General features: G+C 41.0%; 1 non-coding gene across 1 annotated transcript; it reads right to left on the reverse strand.

Annotated features, from left to right (window-relative positions):
- Positions 1-7,099: 7,099 nt before the first annotated feature.
- LOC144712571 (small nucleolar RNA R71) lies at positions 7,100-7,208 on the reverse strand. The gene has a single exon (XR_013583836.1). It is a non-coding gene; the product is annotated as a small nucleolar RNA R71 (small nucleolar RNA).
- Between the last annotated feature and the right edge of the window lie 6,094 nt (positions 7,209-13,302).

Here is a 13,302-nt window from a genome sequence, read left to right on the forward strand (position 1 = left end):
GGAAGCATTGCATTTGGTGCAGGACTGAAAATGATATTTGATTTTTAAGCACCAAAGGTCAAACTCAAATCAAACATTTAAACTAAAGTAAAACATGGAAGAGAAGATGACTGAAGAAAGAACGACCACAAACAAGGAGATATTGCAGAAGGGAAGTCATAGTTATATTTATGAATTATTATCTCTTAATTAATAAAATTTGACATAAAAGTATTATTGTTAAAATACATAATATTGGTCCTTGTCTTGAATATTTTTTAAGTAGCTGTCATAATAAGTGCTGTTGAGGAGAAGACATTATTCAGAAATATACTGTTACTCCTAAATCTTTGTGATCACTTAGGTTGAGACTTTGGGGGCCATAAGAAGTCTTTGGGGGCCAAGTTAAAGCTGATCAAGCAACGCCATTCCGTGGAAGTGTTTGAGGGTTGAGGACGACAAAGCTTCATTGATTTTTTCTTTTGCTTTGTATCCTTATTCAACCCTAATACCAAATGATTTGCTTGGGGGAAATTCAAACAGACATGGTTAGGGCACATCATCAAATCGGGACGGATACCCCCGAACAACATTAAGGATTATCCTAAACTGTCTAAAAAAGTTGTGTCTTCCATTTCCTCTTCCTCATTTCTTAGGTAGAAAAATCATAGGCTAATTAAAAATACAAACATAATACAGATAGAGAACCTAATTCAACCCCACCCCCCACCAACCCCCCCCCTCTCCCTCCCCGCGCTAGGTTATTCCTTGGCCACCTAAACTAACAGAAAGAAATATATAATGGGACAACAAATACAGTAAAAATGAGAATAAGAATGAAATGAAGGTGTAAAAGAGGGTAGGTATGACATCAAAAATATAAATGAGGAGGATAAAGAAGGAAACAAAGGTATGCCCATAATAGTCTATTCCCAGTTTCTTATATAAAATAAAGGATTTCAAAAAAATTATCACAATGATTCTCGATAAACATTTTCAACAAAATGTGAATAAAGTCATATGCATCTATTTGGAAATAGAAAAAGGACTAAAAAAATTGAAGATGATCAGATTTTAAACAAACAAAAGATCTTAATTTCGTATTTTTTTTTAGGGATCTAAAAAATCCTGTACAATCCTGTACAATATTTAACTTCTAAAACTGAGAGAGAAAGAATGTAAAGTTCATGAAACTGATCCCAAAACTATTGTGCATTTAAGCTTAATTTGCAGCAAAAAATTCATGTACAATGTCTCGATATTTTTCTTCTAAAACTGAGAGAGAAACAATGTAAAGTTCATGAAACTGATCCCAAAACTGTTGTGTCATTTAAGCTTAATTTGCACCAAAAAATTCCTCCTAATGAGGATGTAATGAAAAAAAAGAAAAAGATAGACAAATTAAATTGAGATGATAATGAGTGAGATGAGAAAAAGGGTATAGCGATGAAAATAACTTTATTTCACAAAATGGATCATAAATGTGTTTGGCAATTTTTGATACCACCAGTGACATGAGGAGTAGCTCAAAAATGGATTCCTATGATGGTAATAAGTATATATGACAGGAAATGTGTGCACAACCCAATGAGGTTAAGCTAGTAGAAAAGGCTTTAGAATTAGGTTTAAGTGTCTCCAGAAAACAAACTTCTATACTTCACACTTTAAAAAATGACTAGACCTTACCCCAGAGCAGAACACCGATACATGATCAGCTACTGCGACTGACTAATCAAAAGCTTTGGTCAACTAGCTAGAATTATATGTGATGTAAAACGACGTGCTGGGTTCAAGCGGCTCATGCTACACCATAGGGGAATGAATGCGAAATGCGATGCAACGAGGTGAAATGATGCGTACGATTGATAATTCAATGAGAAAGTACATCCGAATTTGCGTGATCCGAGGCGTAACACTCATGACGACATGTGGGAGGGTCGTGGCATAGCCAAGCTCCCAATGATCTCAAGGTCAGCTCGAGGGCCGACGGAGTGGGGGCAATCTTTGTCCAAGAGCGTCCGCGCTGTCGACGTGGACGAGCAGATCCAAAACCGTCAAATATGATTCCCTAACATGAGTACAATGGCTAATCCTACTAAAGAGTAAATTCTCTAGAAACAGCGGAACAGACGAGAACGACACTTAAAGACGTAATAATAGTGTAAAATTAGGGGCGTGAACATAACCTATAACTTGGACCTGCCGTCTTGATGGCGGCAATAGTAGCGACTGGACGTAGAAGGAGTGTGACGTGTCTCACAAGGTAGAGATCCAAGAAGAATGAGTTGACACCCATCAACTTGTGCGGTAGATAGGGTCCTCCCAAGATAGTGCCTGTAGAGATTGGGAGAGGCGGTATAGGAAGCTTTTTCTTGTTTTTTTTTGTTCTTTTACTGCAGGAGTCGGGCACTCGAGCGGTAGAGACACAACGGATAGCCGAGGGAGTAGCCGTAGACTCGTGCAAGTGACACTTAGGTGCTCTCAGAGTCATAGTAATCGCGCACGCGCAACGGTCGGTGTAGGAAGCTGGGATAACTCTGGCCATCGCACGAACACAGTAAAGAGATTTTGACTGTGATGAACAACAACCATGTTCTCCTGGACTTGTCGAACTTTCATTGGAAGCCCGTGCTCCAATGACGTTCGATGGTAAATGGCCAAGAGCGGTTGCAGACGCCGGTGTCGAAAGAGGTATGACAAGGCTGCATGGCACATTGGCGACTCAGGATGGGAACCCAACTAGAGACCTGCGCGAGCCTCCCACTGGACGGTGATCTGCTCGACCTCAAACAGACATAGTGTCAACCCACTATTGGTTGGCAGGATATTTTTCACTTTCAATCGGTCAAGATGGATGATAAATCCAAAATGATAGTAATATATATGTGCAATTTCAGCTAATTTATGTACTTATTTATCTTTATCTGGAGATATTATCAACATTTATGTTAAGTTGTGAAACATCATGAAACAAAATCACCTTTTTCTAATTTGGAGTTAATTATTATCATTTGTGGGACTAACCCCACTTAACTCAATGAGTTAAGTGGAATGAATCTCACTCTCTTCTTAGTTTATGTGGAAGATGCAGGAATTAGGTGAAACTTTCATGAATAAAGGGGATAATTAAATGAAGAGGAAGCTATTTGGACCAGAGGAGTAGGCTCAGCCACAACCCTGGGCCAAGAAAGAAGGCCCAAAGCAAGACAATTGGCTCTAGTCTAAAGGCCCACTAAGGAAGCTCCACTAAGCCCACTATGAGAGGCATGTTGGGCCAAAGAAAGGAGGGCAAGGGGAAGGTCCAGTCATGATTATTTATGAATATTTCAGGGGCTTGAATGATGATTGGAGGACAACCTTGGACGTGGATCCAAGCCAGAGAAGAAGATCTAGCCATTCAATCCACAAAACATCCAAGGGTGAAGACTTAAAGATAGCACATTTAATGCTAATTAAGGAAAGAAGCCTTGAACGTCCAGGGGGTATTTCAAAGGTCTCAATGCTGATTGGAGGACCATAATGGACATGGATCATGACCCTGAAAAGAAGATCTGGCCATCTATTGTATTAAAAATCCAATGGCTCTCCTTTGCTCTCTCTCCCTATATAAACCCCTTCACCCTATTGTAAAATTCATCTTGTGATTCAATCCAAAGTAATGTTTGGTGGCCTAAGTGAAATTGAGTCATAGATCCATTCACCTCAGTGAGTGCCAGGCTGAGCAGGAAGCATCCAGGGCTGAAGAAGCTGGTGGAAAGGAGAAGAAGAAGTCCTTTGGACCTTAACGGGTGTGACAAAGAGGTTACCTTCTAATTTCTCCTTTTTCATTATTTTCTGTTCGTCTTTTGTCTTTTGGTTAGCCTTGGATCAGCTAGCCAATATCCAGACGGTTCCAGTGCATCCAACCACACCCTAAAATTCGTTCTAGAACTCATTCTAGAGTGATTTTAGTACAGTCCAATTTTTTTCTCTCTCCTCCACCAAGGCACCTTCCCCATTTGGCATCCGGACTTAGCCAAATTTTGACTAAGTCCAGAGCGCCAAACTGTTTCATTTCCTATTTTGTTTTAGCTTTCAAATACTCCTAAAAAATACAGAAAAATTATTTTCTGCCTATTAATATTATTATAATATTATAATAATATTTTATTTTTCTTTGTTATATATTTTTATTTCATTAGTTATTTATCTTCATATGTAGTAAACCTACCTCTAAAATTATTAAAAAATACATAACTAAAGCACAAATTCCTAAGAAAAAAACCCTTGCTCCCTGTGGATCGGCCCTTACTCTCCCTACGCTAGTAAGGTTATTATAAATTTTTGTTGTTTTAATTCGGATAAACCAACGACACTAATTAATGAAGTTAACTCATCACTAATTACCCCAAAATCTGAATTATCAATGGACCGGCAAGCTGGAGGCGAGCAAGGGACGTAGCCGTCTGCGGGTGAACCAGTAGGAGTCGAGTGGCTGGGGTGGGATGTGTTACGAATAGAGAGATTTGCGAGGAGGTAGAAAGAGTCAAGAGGGAGAAAGAAAGGGATAAGAAGAAAATCCCATCATCCAAATAGAACGGAGAGTTCAAGTATTTATAGGGAGAAGTAGGTGGCGCTGCATTAACTGGGAGCTTAGCCACTGTAGACACCGCCTTGCTGTTGCTCATGATGGCCTGATCTTTTCAGACTGGTAGGACGACACCGCCGCCTTCTGTCGCCTGTTGGGATGCCCGCTTCCAGAAGCTTCGATGTCCCGTCGGAGTGGGCTCCTTTGGCGTGCCGTACATTCGTACTCAAGTAGGTGTCAGCCTGAGCGCCACCTTTGTCGTTGAAGGCGGCCTCCGTACGGGCTTTTGGGGTTTTCCGTGTCTTGTCGACCTGGTGTCCTATAGGCATCCATACACCATGACCTGCAGAAGCATCATTCTGTTTGACAGGCCCCCGCAAAACAGACGGGGTGGCCACGTTTAGTTTTGAACAAAGATACTGAAAGCATTTTCTACTTAGCGGTTTTGTTAGCATATCTGCAAGTTGGTCATTGGTGGATATTCACCCAATGCAAAGTTTCCCATGTGACACTCGCTCGCGAACGAAGTGGAATGCAATTTCAATATGCTTGGTGCGAGAGTGAAAAAACGGATTCTTTGTAAGGTAGGTTACATTGGTGGCTTACCTGAGTGCAGTCCGAGCTCAAAAAGGAGAGATTCGAGCAAGACAACTGATGACTCTCAAATATGTCATCAAATAATTAAACTTTTTAGCTTTCATTCATCAAAATTATAATGTTAATTCATGCTAATATCATGCATATGCATCATTTTATGAAATTACTAACCCCACTTGATCCTTTGAATCAAGTGGAATATATTTAACATTTTATGGTTAGTAAACATTCAGAGACAGGTTAAGAAGATCAAGGAAAGAGACGAGGATCAAGAGGAGCGGGCGAAAATTTAAAGACGCAAAAATTACGAAAATGCCCCTAGGCATGACTTAAGAGAAACCTATAAATACCCTCTTGAGAGTTGATTTTAGGTTGTCTAGAATTTCTCTCAAGTAAGCTAGGGCTTTGAGAGGAAGGATTTCTGCAAACCCTCTAAGGCTGATGAGCATTGGAGCTGGGAGAGAAGCAAGCTGAGGAGTAGCTAGAGCACGACGATCTTCGCCTTGCCCGGAAGGAGTGACACGAGGAGGCGTGAGCGTTTCAGTTTTAGTACAATCTTCTTCTCCCTTCTAAGACAATCAGAGTTGGGTTGAAGATCACAAGCTGTGTCTTCAGCATTTCCAATTTCTGTTGTTCCTTTGGTTACACTTGATTTTGAATTTCATAGTTGATTGAATCGTTTCCCATTCTGTTCTAGCAAAAATTCCATTGTTCTCGCATCAGATCGTGAAATCCATCCCTATAGAACTTCCAAACTGCTAGCAACCCAGGCAACAGCCTAGGTTGCCAACAATCCAAGCCGCGGGGAACAACGCCGCACGCAGCAGCGCTGCGCAGCACGCCGCTCAAGGCGACAGCCATGAGCAGTGGTCGCCGCGGGCGGCGCCGTGAGCAGGGTCGCCCGCGCCCGGCAGCGCCGCGAGCAGGCTCGCCCGCGTGCGGCAGCGCCGTGAGCAGGCTCGCCTGCACAGGCGCTCGCGCGTGCACAAACACCTGCTGGGTGTTTGTGAAATTGCCCCAAAGGGCAAAGGCGAATCCAAAGTAAGGAAAGCCTTACTAAAGATTTGCTGCACTGAGACTTTTAAAGAAAGCTCTGTCGTTTGTACTGAAGATCATTTACCAGAGTTTATACTTGAGTATTGAGATCTAAAAGAACTGATATGATAGATAGAATTCTTCTGCTGTTTTTTTTGCCGTCTCCTAGTGGATCGACCCTCACTCACCCTAAGCTGTGAGGTTATAAATTTCGTTGTATAAGCTCAATCCTCACACGTATTAACTGCTAAATAACCAGTAGAAACCACTAAAATCGAGCTTATCAACTGGCGCCGCTGCCGGGGAGCACGGTATTACAGTAGGAATTTATTTTTTAATTGTTCAGTAATCTTTTCTTGATTCTCCTTAAGCTGCAGGACTTAAAAATCCTCAGCTCATTGTTCTGCTAACATTTGTGCTGAAGATCTATGGTAGTTACACGCTCAGGAGTTGGTGAGAAGTCTACAGAAAAAATTAGTAGAGACGCCACCCCGGATTCTACAGTCACAGAACCAGAAATTCAGCAGAGAAATATGGCTGAAGAGATCGATCAGCAGAATGAAAGGAGAAGAACTATGTTGGATAGGTCTATACCGTCCGGAAGCTTACGACAAACCGATGTAAATCTGAACATCGGTGAAGGTATCTTGTTTCGATACGATAATGCATTGATCAATTCTCTACCTGAATTTAACGGATTACCTGCACAGAATCCTTTAGAATTCCTTGATGATTTTCATATTAGATGCTCTTCTCAAAATGTTCCTGGAATATCTACAGAGATGTTAAAAATGAAATATTTTCCTCTAACTCTTAAAGATAAAGCGTTTGCATGGTATCGTAATCTAGGAATCACTTTTAATTCTTGGGAAGAGATGCAAGGAAAATTTCTGCAGAAATTTTACCCTCTCTCCAAAACGAATTTTTATAGAAGAGAAATTCACAATTTCCATCCTCATGACGGAGAAGCCTTTAGTGAGTCATGGGAGAGATTCAATGATTTGTTGAGGAAATGTCCTCACCATGGCATTGAGCAATGTCAACTAGCCCAAATATTTTATGAATCTCTCTGATTTTATGAAAAACAAAGTAAATCTCGCTACGGGTGGAACGTTTTATACCGCATATGAGGATGAAGTTTTCGATATTTTGGAGAGAGTTGTAGAAACTGACTTGCAGGAGATTGGGGCCAATCAGAATGGGAGAAACCTGCAGCCAAAAAGAGCAGGAGTTCTGCAGGTTAACGCCAAGGAGGGAGAGCTACAAGCGGGCCTAAGGGAGACTAACCAGAAATTGGAGGAGCTCACCTCCACCTTGAAGAATGTCTTTTTAGGTAACTCTCCTATCATTAAAGCTAAGATCTGCTCTCTCTGCTTCAGCAGGGAACATGAAGATGGAGCCTGCCAAGCCATGGAAGAAGAGGTGAAGGCCTTCAACCAGCCGCAACAACCGTGGGCAGGTCAAAAGAGGCCAAATTTCTAAAACGGAGAGACCTTCCACCAAGGGAACAAGCCGGCAGCTCAACCTCCGTTCCAGCAGAGACAACCATTCCACCACAGGCCTCCACAGTAGTATCAGGTTCCATCTCAGAACCAACCTGATTTTTCTTCACTTACCCCCGTCATTTCAGATATGATAGAGAAGCAAAACCAAAAGTTACGGGCGGAGATGGAGATGAAGATGCAAATGATGATGGAATTTCAAACAAAGCAAGTGCTGGAATCTCAAGAGCAGATGAGGAAGCTATTAGAGAGCTTCAGACCTGTACCACCTGAACACCAAGGTATAACTCCAGAATTCCCGTGCACATTGTATAAACTTCCCACGAAACCATTAGTAAATCCATGCAACTTGCATCATGTGCAGCACTCCATTCACGATGAGACGAATGGAGGCAATCCGAAAATTCTAGCAATCTCAAAATTGAGAAATGGAAAAGAACTTCAGGATCCCTATCAGAATTCTGTAGAGAATTCTAAGAAGGGGAATGAACCACGAGAGGAAGAAGGAAAGGATTCTCCCTACGTGGAGGAGCCTCTACCTTCTACGAGTGGGCAGCATGTTCCCTACCCTTCCGCTTTAAATAGAAAAAAACCTATCCTTGATTATGAAAACCGATTGCTAGAGAATTTTAAAAAGGCCACCATGACTGTTACTGTAGAAGACATGCTTAAGTGTGCACCCTCCCTAAAGAAGTACCTTAAGGACTCTTGCACCATTAGGAAGCCTAGGGAAGTAGTTAAATTATCTGAAAATGCCTCTAGCATCCTTAATGCCATCCCTATCAAAATGAGAGACCCCGGAGCCCCTTTTATCACATGTGAAATTGGAGGAAACACATTCTCTAAAGTTTTATTAGATACGGGAGCAAGCATAAGCATCATCCCAACGGCATTACATGAGCCGTGTGGGTTTGGAGAATTGGAGGAAATACATATGGATTTACTCCTAGCTGATGGAACTGTTAGGCAACCCGAGGGAAGGTTAACCGATGTCATGATCACTGTAGAGAATTGTGAAATACCGGTAGATTTTATAGTGACTGATGTAAAGATATCAGGAAACATTAGCTTAGCTCCTATTATCTTAGGAAGACCATTTTTAGTCACGGCAAAAACGATTATGGATTGGGAGAAGGGGACGGTGGAGTTTAAAAATGGAAAGGAGAGAGTTCAACTTGATATATCAAAAATGATGAAGTCTCCCTTAGGAATCAATGAGGAGTTAAAATTGTGCACAGAGGATGAGGTAGAGGACGCGATTAAAGAGTACTTATCACATGTCGAGGGTAGAGAGCTAGATGACGAGATCATGGACTTCCCTTTAGTCGAGATGGGCCTAGAACTCAAACCTCTACCTTCATCCCTCAAATATGCATATTTAGACGAGAAGAAAACCTTATCTGTAATCATCTCCTCATCACTCACTCCCGAACAAGAAAATGAATTGCTCAAAGTACTTAGGGAGCATAAGAATGCCATAGGTTGGACATTTGATGATATTAGAGGAATTCCATCTGCAATCTGTGAGCATAGGATCTTTTTAGAAGAGGAATCCAGACCTTGTAGAGAGCATCAAAGGAGACTCAACCCTTACATGAGAGAAGTTCTTGAGAAAGAAATAATAAAGTGGTTGAATGCAGGAATAATTTATGCCATATCCGATAGTAGATGGGTGAGCCCCGTACACATGGTGCCAAAAAAGTCTGGAATTACAGTAGAAGTGAATGAAAAAGGGGAAGAGGTGCAGAAGAGATTGACCACTGGATGGAGAGTATGTATAGATTATAGGAAGCTAAACAAGGCGACCAAGAAGGACCATTACCCTCTACCCTTTATGGATCAAATACTAGAAAAACTGTCAGGGCAGCAAAATTTTTGTTTTCTTGATGGTTATTCAGGATACAACCAAGTGAACATCCATCCTGATGATCAAGAGAAAACAACATTTACGAGTCCCGTAGGGACATATGCCTTTAGGCGTATCCCCTTCGGGCTATGCAATGCCCCCGCCACATTTCAGCGATGTATGAATGCCCTTTTTTCTGATTTAGTAGGAGAATGTCTAGAAATCTTTATGGATGATTTTTCAGTATTTGGATCTACCTTTGAAAATTGCCTCCTAAGCCTCACCAAAGTATTGAAGAGGTGCATTGAGTCCAACCTTGTCCTAAGCTGGGAAAAATCTCATTTCATGGTGCAGGAGGGAGTAGTGCTGGGACACACGGTCAGCAACCGTGGATTGGAAGTGGACAAGGCCAAAATCGAAATCATCCAGGGCCTTCCACCTCCAACCAACCTAAAAACCCTTAGGGGTTTCCTCGGCCATGCGGGTTTCTATAGACGTTTTATCCTAGATTTTGCTAAAATTTCTAAACCTCCTACAAATCTTCTATCGTCTAAAAATAATAATTTTGAACTAACACTAGAGGCTAAGAACGCATTTGATAAATTGAAAGAAGCTTTAGTTAATGCACCTATCTTGCAAGGGCCCGATTGGACCCTTCCTTTTGAACTAATGTGTGATGCTTCTGATTTTACAGTAGGTGCAGTGTTAGGTCAGCGAATTGACAAGAAACCCGTGGTCATTTACTATGCCAGCAGAACTCTAGTGGATGCGTAGCTGAATTACACTACTACCGAAAAAGAGCTGCTGGCAATTATCTTCGCTTTAGAAAAATTTAGATCTTATTTACTAGGTAGTAAAATAACTATTTTTTCTGATCATGCAGCTATTAGATACTTGTTAACAAAGAAAGAGGCTAAACCTAGGTTAATTAGATGGGTGCTGTTATTACAGGAATTTGATTTAGAGATCAAAGATAAGAAAGGGTGTGAAAATGTAGTAGCCGACCACCTCTCCCGAATCATAGGCGCCCACCTGAGCAAATTAATGATGCATTTCCTGATGAATTTGTTCTAACTGCGCAAGGAACATCAGTTCCTTGGTATGCACATATCGTCAACTTTCTTGTTTCACGACAAATTCCTACAGGTTGGACGTCTCACGAGAGGAAAAAGCTACTAAAAGATGCGCGTTTTTACTTCTGGGAAGATCCTGAGCTGTTTCACCAAGGGCAAGATCAAATTTTACGACGATGCGTCCCCGAGAGCAAGCAACGAAGCATCCTAGAATTCTGCCACGTGAAACCAGGAGGGGGGCACTACTCGGCCAAGGTAACAGCTCATAAGGTTGTTGAATTGGGTTTCTTTTGGCCTACATTATTTCATGACGCCCAGAAATTTTATAATACTTGTTTAGCATGCCAGGCATCCATCAACATAAATAGGAAGGATAGAATGCCCCTACAACCCATCCTAGAAGTTGAAATATTTGATTTATGGGGAATAGATTTTATGGGTCCTTTTCCTATTTCTCATGGATATGAATACATATTGATGGCAGTTGACTATGTATCCAAATGGGTAGAAGCCATTCCCACAAAAACAAATGATAGCAAAGTAGTGACCAATTTCATCGAGAAAAATATTTTTTACCGTTATGGATGCCCACGAGCCATTATAAGTGACGGAGGTTCCCATTTCACAAATTACAACTTTAGAACTCTCCTCAAGAAGTTTGGTGTCCATCATCGTGTCACTACTCCATATCATCCTCAAGCCAATGGACAAGTTGAATTGTGCAATAGAGAGGTGAAAAATTTTTTGAGGAAAATAGTGCGTCCGGATGGGAAAGATTGGTCTACGAAACTAGATGAGGCATTATGGGCCTATAGAACTGCTTACAAAACTCCTCTCGGCATGTCTCCATTTCGCTTGATTTTCGGGAAAGCTTGTCACCTACCACTTGAGTTAGAACACAAAGCCCTTTGGGCTATTAGGAAACTCAACCTAGATTTGGATAGAGCCGGCAAGCATAGACTTCTTCAATTGAATGAGTTGGAAGAGTTAAGAAATGAGGCTTATGAGAATTCGAAGATTTATAAAGCCAAGATGAAGATGTTTCATGATAAGAGCTTGAGGAGAAGAACTTTTGTAGAGAATCAAAAAGTATGGCTATACAGCTCTAGATTAAAACTCTTTCCAGGAAAATTGAAAACGCGATGGGATGGCCCTTTCCTTGTTCAGCAGGTTTTTGAGAATGGAGCGGTTACCATTTTAGATCCTACATCTCAAAGACACTTCACTGTGAATGGGCAACGGCTCAAACCCTACTTAGAAGACGAAGATCTTAATAGCCCCATGAATATTACTTTAGAAAAGCCACTACACGATAGCTCATGATCTGATTAGTTTTTTGATTCCATTTCCTATTTCCTCGGTTTTGTTATTTTGCTTTGTTTTGTTTTTGTTTCTTTGTTTTTGTTTCTATCTTCGTGCGCAGCAACTCCTATCCAAGCTAGGTACACCGTCACTAGACAACACGAATGCTTATCGCCGCCTTTCCTTCCATGGTTTGATCTCTCTTTCTCCTTTCTCTTAATTATGATTTGTCATGTAGGAACATGCCTTTTTATTGGGGGGGAGGGGAGTACAGTTGCATGCATCATCCATTAAATTTTTTTTTTTTTTTCGTTTTGCATTCACAAACCATGGATATTTGATGATCCTAGGAGATGCTTGTCCAATGATATGCATGATAATTCGATTCTTTTCAAAAGAGTAGAAGTGCAAGAGTGGCCAGCTAGGAAATCCTAGGTGAAGTAAGCCTAGCTAGGTGCACTATGATCCATACTATTACAGCCATATATCTGACCATTAGACGTATCTCACCTCACCATCCACCTCGGGTTGAGTTAGCACTTACATGCACGAATTTTTTTAACTTTAGTGGAGAGTAGGGTTAGTGTTAGCTCATCGGCAATATTATTATGACGTGAGTGAAGCTCCCTGAACCAAGAAGGATACAAAACTTCATCGGGGGAATAAGCTGCCAGTCTACTAAGGACGGCACATGGATAGTGGATAAGCGCCACCAAACTATAAAGTGAAAGCTGCACTGTGCATAAATGAGCAAAAGCTTGCATCATAGTACTAAAGTTGATTGTCATCAAAAATGACCAACAAGCAGCAAATGCCAAAGAAAATAAAGGTGGAAAAGTTGTCTCCCATGTGTTTGAGCCGATGCTACTATAGCCATAGTATTGAGCTAGCCTTAGCACCACTCTCTACGCCTCGTTCAGTAGTGCGCTTGGGGTGTTAACTCGATCTTACTCCATATACTATGTACTTACTATATGTACGCCGTAGATCAAGTGCACTTAGTTGAGGTAGAAGGCTGAGATAGATCCTAAATTTCTCTTGTGCTGGTCAAGTTCAATTGCTGAAAATACTCCTTGAAAAGAGCATGAATCAAAGCTATCGGAAGTCGAAAGTCAACTTGAGATCATCTTTTATTCTCACCTGCATTTCATTACTAAGGGACTAGTAATGATCTAAGTTGGGGGGTGTTTGATGACTCTCAAATATGTCATCAAATAATTAAACTTTTTAGCTTTCATTCATAAAAATTATAATGTTAATTCATGCTAATATCATGCATATGCATCATTTTATGAAATTACTAACCCCACTTGATCCTTTGAATCAAGTGGAATATATTTAACATTTTATGGTTAGTAAACATTCAGAGACAGGTTAAGAAGATCAAGGAAAGAGACGAGG

Source organism: Wolffia australiana, chromosome 14 (genome assembly GCF_029677425.1).
Source record: "Wolffia australiana isolate 7733 chromosome 14, ASM2967742v1".
NCBI lineage: Eukaryota > Viridiplantae > Streptophyta > Magnoliopsida > Alismatales > Araceae > Wolffia > Wolffia australiana.